Raw genomic sequence first — 7,576 nt, 5'->3', positions numbered from 1 at the left:
TTTTAAAAAGTTAACTTTCTTAAAAGTTCCACACAATTGCATTACATTATGTCTGTCGATTTCTAAAGTGGCGGAATCACACAGCAGGTGTTCATCTAATTAGACTCAATCTTGTTTACTCATTTGCATTTTATTACATACACGTTGGCATACACATACAAGTTAAAAGCCTTGAATAAATAAAGGCTTTTTAAATATTATAACTCAACTAAGCGGAGTGCCTTGGATCTTTCTTAAGTTCACCTGAAGGAACTTCAGGTTGAATCTGTTAACCTTGTTTATTATTACTTCCCTGCACACCCAGTAACGGTTATGTGGATTCTATTTTTCCTTTTAATTTGTCGCTCTCAGAGCACACCCCACAAAACATCAATAATGCATTGAACTTAAGGTCAGTGATAGAGGCTAAAGGACAATTTCACACATAATACAGCTGAACTCCATTTTGTCCAAACCTTGGTTACAATTGATTCCTCAGATCGATTTTTAACATGTTGTTTTTCCATTTTTATTCATTTTTATTTGCTCAGGTACCGTAGTTGCATCCTACTATAAATGCGCCACGTCTCTGCATGTCTGCGTGCGTGTGTGTGTGTGTGTGTATGGTTGTAATGCACGTAACTTGAGAACCGTTTGCCCCACCGACTTCATATTCGACACACGCATTCCACACCCCCGCAGGGAGTGCAGTGCCCGGACTCGAGCCGGTCGGACCCACGGTTCTCCAGAACCACCACAAAAGGCTCTGCTCGATCAGGCTCAGTGTTGCCTAATCAGCCTAAATCCCCTCACCTGTGCAATTTCCAGCCTCAGCCAATTGATTGCCATGGCAACCCCTTGATTAGCCTACTTAACCAGTCCACTTTTCACAGACAGTCAGTTTGCCCTCTTCAGACACAGGCGGATATAAGAGATCTCCATTTGGGACACAGACAGACAGTTAAAACGGGTGCTATGACAAGTTGACAACGGGTATTATTAGGTTCCCAAGTTGCATCGTTCTCAAGTAGGCCAGTAGCCGACTGGGCATGTACAGGTTTAGTTGAAATAAAAAATATCTGTTTCCATAGTCTTTACCAAGATCCATGTCTTTAGATTATGTACTGCAATGGCTTTATTTTTCAGGCTGTTACTGTATAAAGTGTGATATTATTATGCAATGTTATGCATGATAAAGCATTTTCACATTCTTTTTTTTCTCCATCTAATCAGAAAGGCCTTATGGTTATTGAGACAATACTGAAATGGAGCTACCTGTAACAGGGATGGGACCACGTTTGTTTAATTTAGTAAGACGTCACTAAAGTAAAGTAAGTAAGCAAATGAGATTTTCACCTGAATGGCAAAAGGTAAGCTCCTTTGAGCAATTTTAGTCTATCTTACTTTGCCATGTACATATAAACGACAACTAGGTGCTCCAGTTTAGTTCCACCAAACCTGGTGCAACTAGATTTTAGTTAAGACATTTTTCTGCACTACAGCTACTTTTAGGCATACTGTGTGAACCTTCCTTTTGGGAAATGGCTATGTGACCTTTCTTGTTTATGTATTATTCCAAGGGTTAAATGATATTTAGTGGTCTGAAGGAAACACATTCATCTTGCTTTTCAGGCTGAACTATAAGGTCAATTTTTTACACCCTCAGGCTTAAATTAACATTGAGGATTTTGCTGTTGAATGATGATGTTGATGATTATTGGAATATATTAAGCAACAATACAGGTTTATTAAAATTAAATAGACAGTGCAGTGTCTACCAGCTCTGTACCAAGAAACTAAGCTAACGCGACACACGCTTCAAACAAGCAGTATGAATACCAGTAAGATGCCCTGAGGGCGAGAAGCGACCTGAGGTCACGTGCACACATCCGCCTGGGTTACGGCAGATGGCAGACTGCTGGGCGAGCGCTGGCACTTTGGCATCGGGGGTCAGATCAACATGGAATGAATTCTGTACTGGCCATATATGGAGTGTGTCTTGAGTGTACAGGGTTTGATGAGGTCAGATCAACAAGAGTTGCTGGCTGGCTCCATATATGCAGATCTAGGTGATGATCCAGTCTTCTGTGGTTATCCAGGGTGACATCACGCCTCGTGGCACGTCACGCCACCATATATGGCCATCTCCATATATGAAGATCACGACACTGACCTCATCTAACCCTGGATAACCATACATGGAGAAGACTGGATCATCATCATCACCTAGATCTGCATATATGGAGCCGGCCAGAAACTCTGCATCTGACCTCAAACCCTTAGATCTCCATATATGGAGCTGACCTTTTCTGACATATCATATGTTGATCCTACCCCACCCGTCCTTCCTGTTCTGACATTCCATATATTGATCTGACCTCATCAAACCCTGTACACTCAAGACATGCTCCATATATGGCCAGTACAGAATCAATTCAATGTGTTGATCTGACCCCCATGCCAAAGCGCCAGCGCTCGCCCAGCAGTCTGCCGTCACCCAGGCGTGGCGGATGCGTCTTAATGGTTAATTATAAATTTATATATTCCAAATATACCGTCTGACGTCACTGCCGCTAGAGGGCGCTGTTCACCTGGTTCGTTTTATTTTTTGTATTGTAATGCCTATATAGGGATCTTAGATCGCCTCATATAAGAAATATATCCCAAAAACAAACAAATCCTGACCTCCAGGCTTTAGGTGGCTCTGCAACGTTTATGATGTTCATTAATATTTGATACAGCCCGTTTCTGGAGAAGATTTAATTAACTCTGCCTTAAAATCTTAAAACTACTCTTCTGGGTCTGAAGTCAATGTCACTACTAAAATACATCACGGCCCGTCAATATGGGGTGCTTTTAGAGGGCTAAAAGAGTGACTTTGAGAGCTGTTTCTCCATACAATGTGAGGAACAAATATTTTAATTATCAATTTCTAATCAATGGAGCCACTACTTTTGATATCTCATAATCTCACCCACATGGTATATCATGGTACGGCAACCCAAACCTCTACCAAAGTATCCTTGCCCTTTAACCAATGAGAAGTAAGAGCTTGTGGCCATATAATGGATCCATTGGAACACAGGTTACAGTTTTTTAATACGGATTTAGCCCCAGAGTGAGAATAGGCTGCTATATGCATAGATCAAATTGCAACTCAAATCAAAATCATATTCCCATGGTTGAGACTTGAGAACCACAGATGTGTGTAATTTAGAGAGATTCTTGAGAACTGTGTGTGTGTGGGGGGGGGGCTGAGTGTAGCCTATTATTAAGGCATAATCTTTTATTCTGCTATATAGGCTAGTCGCTGCTCAGGGTCAATGAACCTGTTCACCTTGCCTGGTTGCCACTCTGTTAATTACCCTACCAGTGCAAACAGTCACAGAGACAGAGTAGTAGGCTAGAGAACACCCGCAATTCCTATTATTTTGGGCTAGCCAAATATTAATGTGAGCAATTTACATACTTTTTTGATTACTACTCCACTTTACATACTTTTTAGATTACTACTCCACTTTACATACTTTTTAGATTACTATTAGACACATAAAATAAACCAATAAATCTGATAGGGTACCGGTTTCTCTCTCTCTCTCATAGACCTAATAGAGTGTGTGTGTGTGTGTGTGTGTGTGTGTGTGTGTGTGTGTGTGTGTGTGTGTGTGTGTGTGTGTGTGTGTGTGTGTGTGTGTGTGTGTGTGTGTGTGTGTGTGTGTGTGTGTGTGTGTGTGTGCAGTGGTGGCCTTATATATGTTTCAATCGTTTCAATTGAAACGGGCCGAGCCTCCAGGGGCCTCCCCCCCCAAAAAAATATTATTATTATTATTAGTAGTAGTAGTAGTAGTTGTAAGGTAGTAGTAATAGTAATCACTGCAGGTACTCGACCTGTCATGTCACATTGACCTGTGTTGTTTGGTTGTAATTGTTCCCACTTCCCAGTGTGTGCACTCACTGCACTAGCAGCGCTGAGAGTTGCGATTCCATCATTGTATAGCCTATGCTGCCTTCCAGTTATACCTTAAAGTAAAACATTGTTTAATCAAGCTGCTTTTGTGTATTTTTCTACTTGGCTGTGTATGCTGTTCATGCTTTGAAGTTCAATAATACACAATGACAATTTTTAATAATTATGAATTATTAAAATGATGGCGTCAATGAACGGGGCCTCCCGATCCTTAAGGCCGCCCCTGTGTGTGTGTGTGTGTGTGTGTGTGTGTGTGTGTGTGTGTGTGTGTGTGTGTGTGTGTGTGTGTGTTTGTGTTTATACGTGTTGTCTTACCACGTGTACGACTGTACGTTCCCCATGGTAGGCTAATCTGCATCTTGCTATGTGCTACTGTATGTATTTTTTTCTTATTTGTTTATGTTTGTCCTCGCAGCTACATAGCCTACACTTAACAGAGCCTAATCTGTCCTTGATAGCAACAAGTAGCAAGTGGCCAATGAATGAAGCTATACTATTTGATCATATGATCAAATCAATCGTTATCGTCCTATATCGCTGCATGCCGTAATGAAACGTCCTTATAATCAAACTGACGGATATAACGTAATGACTTTTGGCTGGGACCTTCGTCCATGTGGGGGCCTTGATTGAAGAGTATGGGCGGGGACCTGGCTGGGACTGTTTGTGTATTTTTTTGAACGCTCACACGGTTACACCGGCCCACGGGTCCCCGCTGTGATACGTACTGCAGAAGTAGGGCTTTTTGGGCACATGCTGCAGCAGCGCGCAACGGCGTGCACGCACATACACACACGTCTTGTTGAAATTGGCACAGGCATCAACACACGCACTCGGTGTGTCTTGTTGAACGAACAGCCTGAAACTTATTCCTACACGAGAGTTCTGTGGACACTAGGCGGAAAGAAAAACGACCATAGTTGCATTGGACTCGGATAGGCTTTTGTTTTTCAGCCGCTGGAAGTGGATTTAATTCTCGTTTTCTTTCTCCACTCCCCCTCTCTCGCTCTCTTCCAGTGGTCTCGTATTACAAAGACTGGTGGAGACGGAGCTGCGTGGTGCTGAGAGCGAGTTCCGCTATGTAAACTGACAGCATCATATGTCCCGATATTGACCTAATAATATTCAACCAGCACCTGAACCAGAGCAGCACCGCGGGCGAATTGCTGTGAAATTTACGAGGATGTGGAATAATTCATAACTTGCAGCGATCATTCAAAACAAAGCCAGCCGGGGTATAACGGCAGCCAGCGGAGGAAAAGGATACTGGATCTGTCGACAGTTTACGCGACCGAGCGGACTGGAGGAGAGACTGACAGTGAGCGAACGGAACGGGAGAGATATTACTGAGCGGCCACAACAGCTGCCCGCGAGGAGAAGCATTAACGCATCGTAGCTAGAATAAAAACAAGGTAAGTTTGGTTCTGTTGTTGTTATCACTGGAACGCATGCAGCGGCGGCGCAGTCGTTTTTTTTGCTGATGCGCCGTGAAATGGACAGAGGCTCTTGGATTAAAAGTAGGCGAGACGAGGGGGAGAAACGCATCTCATGCTGCTGTGTGTGTGCTCGGCCGACACACAGACAGGGCTCCAACTGTTGCCACGAAGCCGTTTTTATCTAGTATTTGGTTTCTTCTCTTGTGTTACATTGTTTAAAGGGGCGACCAGTATGGGCTTTGTAGTCTTGTCATTATTCTGCTTCATCGTGAGGCAACTTTATCTGCCCTGTAAACATAGCGCACTGCGGTTTGAAGCAGTTGGATTGAATTCAACTGCGAAGCATTTTTTTTTGTTCCAATATCCAAAGTCACCATTCTTTAAAACAGTCGACTGCATCAGTGCATCTCTCTCACGCACGCACGCACGCACAGCCTATGCGTGTGTGTGCGCATAGCATAATACCCTACCAATGCCGAGTCCCCATTGCCTTGTGCCACGTTTGTCGCTCTATCATTGGTCCCCTCGGGAAGACAAATCTGCTTTTCAAATTTGGTTACAGGAGATGAACTGTCGAACCACCGCTTTAAATGTTAAATGCAGACTTTTGCGCCCATCATAGGCTAAAAATCGTTTGCTCAGCTCATTCAGCTGAGATTGGAGAACTTATTTTTGTTGTTATTCCTATCATGTCCTAGTTTAGTTTTTGCTTTTATTATTTGTTTGTGATGACTAAGATCATCCCAGATATAAGCTACAGGACTGTGTGTGTGTGCGTGTGTGTGCGTGTGTGTGTGTGTGTGTGTGTGTGTGTGTGTGTGTGTACACACATCAGGGATACACACACATTTAGATAAGACATCACATCTGTATTTGCTAGCCTGTATTACCTTCATGTTATTGTGTCATATACATCCCAGTTTGTGTGTGGCTATGTATATTTTATTTCACAGAAAGAAAGAAAGAAAACTGGACCACAACAGTATTATGTACGAATGAACCCTCAGCTTTTATTTTCATTGTTTTACTGGGATGTGCTAGATGCTAAACTGACCCAAATAGCCCAACACTTAATGTGTCAAATACATGACCCTCACATTTCTTTTTCTAATATTTTTATCCCATGATTTTGTAACCCATGTTTTCACCCTGTGCCAATTGCCTAAACTGTAATCCTAGGCGCTAGTCTCCCTCTGCCAACCTGGGGAGAGCCCCGAACTGAGCTCATGCGTCCTTCGATGCATGAGGAGTGAGCAGGCTGCTTCTTATCACCTGACAGGGGGGAGTTTCCCCAGTAGGATGTAGCATGTGGAAGGAAGTAGGAACACGTTATTCCAACCAGTTCCTTTCCCTTCCATCAGGTGCTGACCTGGGGGAGGCAGTATAGAGACCAGGATTACTGCCCTCATAAATGTTTTTTATGAGGGTATACAGTACCTATACCTCCCCTACCTAGGGGACACAGGGAGACTCCACACAGAAAGACCCTTTCACCAACCCCACCATAAGTCTTCAGTACATGTTGACTGTATATCCCTCATTCCCTCATAGTATCAAACTCATAAAAAATACATCCAAACAGTGAACCCATAGTTTAGCCTGTTTGTTGCCAATTTATGAGGAGTGTGTGTGTCTCTGTTCGTGCCCTTGATGTATCACTCAACTTGCAGTCTCATGGCTAAAACATCCCCTTTGGCAGGGACACAGTCGCACATGCGCTAATAGACTCGCATTCACTTGCACGGCCACACACACACACACACACACACACACACACACACACACACACACACACACACACACACACACACACACACACACACACACACACACACACACACACACACACACACATAGTTGCACACATGCACACACACGTCGTAGCAGCAGGCGCAGCAGGCCTGCAATCCCAGATGTTAATGGCCCTATTGAGAGTGGCAGTGGAGTCCTGCCAGCCACAGACAATAGAGGCCACATCCTGATGGCCTGACCTCGGCCCTGGCCCTAAAGTCCTCCTTCCTTTCCCTCCTTACTTCTCCTTTGGTCCCTTTCAGGCAAACTTCATTCACATAGCAGGCCAATGCCTGCTTAATGCTTTAGTTTAATGCTTAGGGCCCCTTAGCTCAGAGATGAAGCATCACCCCCCACCCCCAACACCAATACATATTGTATAAAACTGTGTTGCATTGCAGAT

General features: G+C 43.6%; 1 protein-coding gene across 1 annotated transcript in view; it reads left to right on the top strand.

The window, feature by feature from the left end:
* The first annotated feature begins 4,817 nt into the window (after positions 1-4,817).
* The window catches only part of sema4c (sema domain, immunoglobulin domain (Ig), transmembrane domain (TM) and short cytoplasmic domain, (semaphorin) 4C), a 116,308-nt gene continuing 113,549 nt past the window's right edge, over positions 4,818-7,576 (top strand). Inside the window, exon 1 of the mRNA XM_079517049.1 lies at positions 4,818-5,358. The gene's annotated coding sequence lies outside the window, so the exon portion shown is untranslated. The remainder of the gene's footprint in view (positions 5,359-7,576) is intronic.

The sequence above is a fragment of the Electrona antarctica genome (assembly GCF_951216825.1).
Source record: "Electrona antarctica genome assembly, chromosome: 12".
Classification (NCBI taxonomy): domain Eukaryota; kingdom Metazoa; phylum Chordata; class Actinopteri; order Myctophiformes; family Myctophidae; genus Electrona; species Electrona antarctica.
Note: the sequence above shows the minus strand (reverse complement) of the source record. Positions and strands in the feature narration are given on the sequence as shown.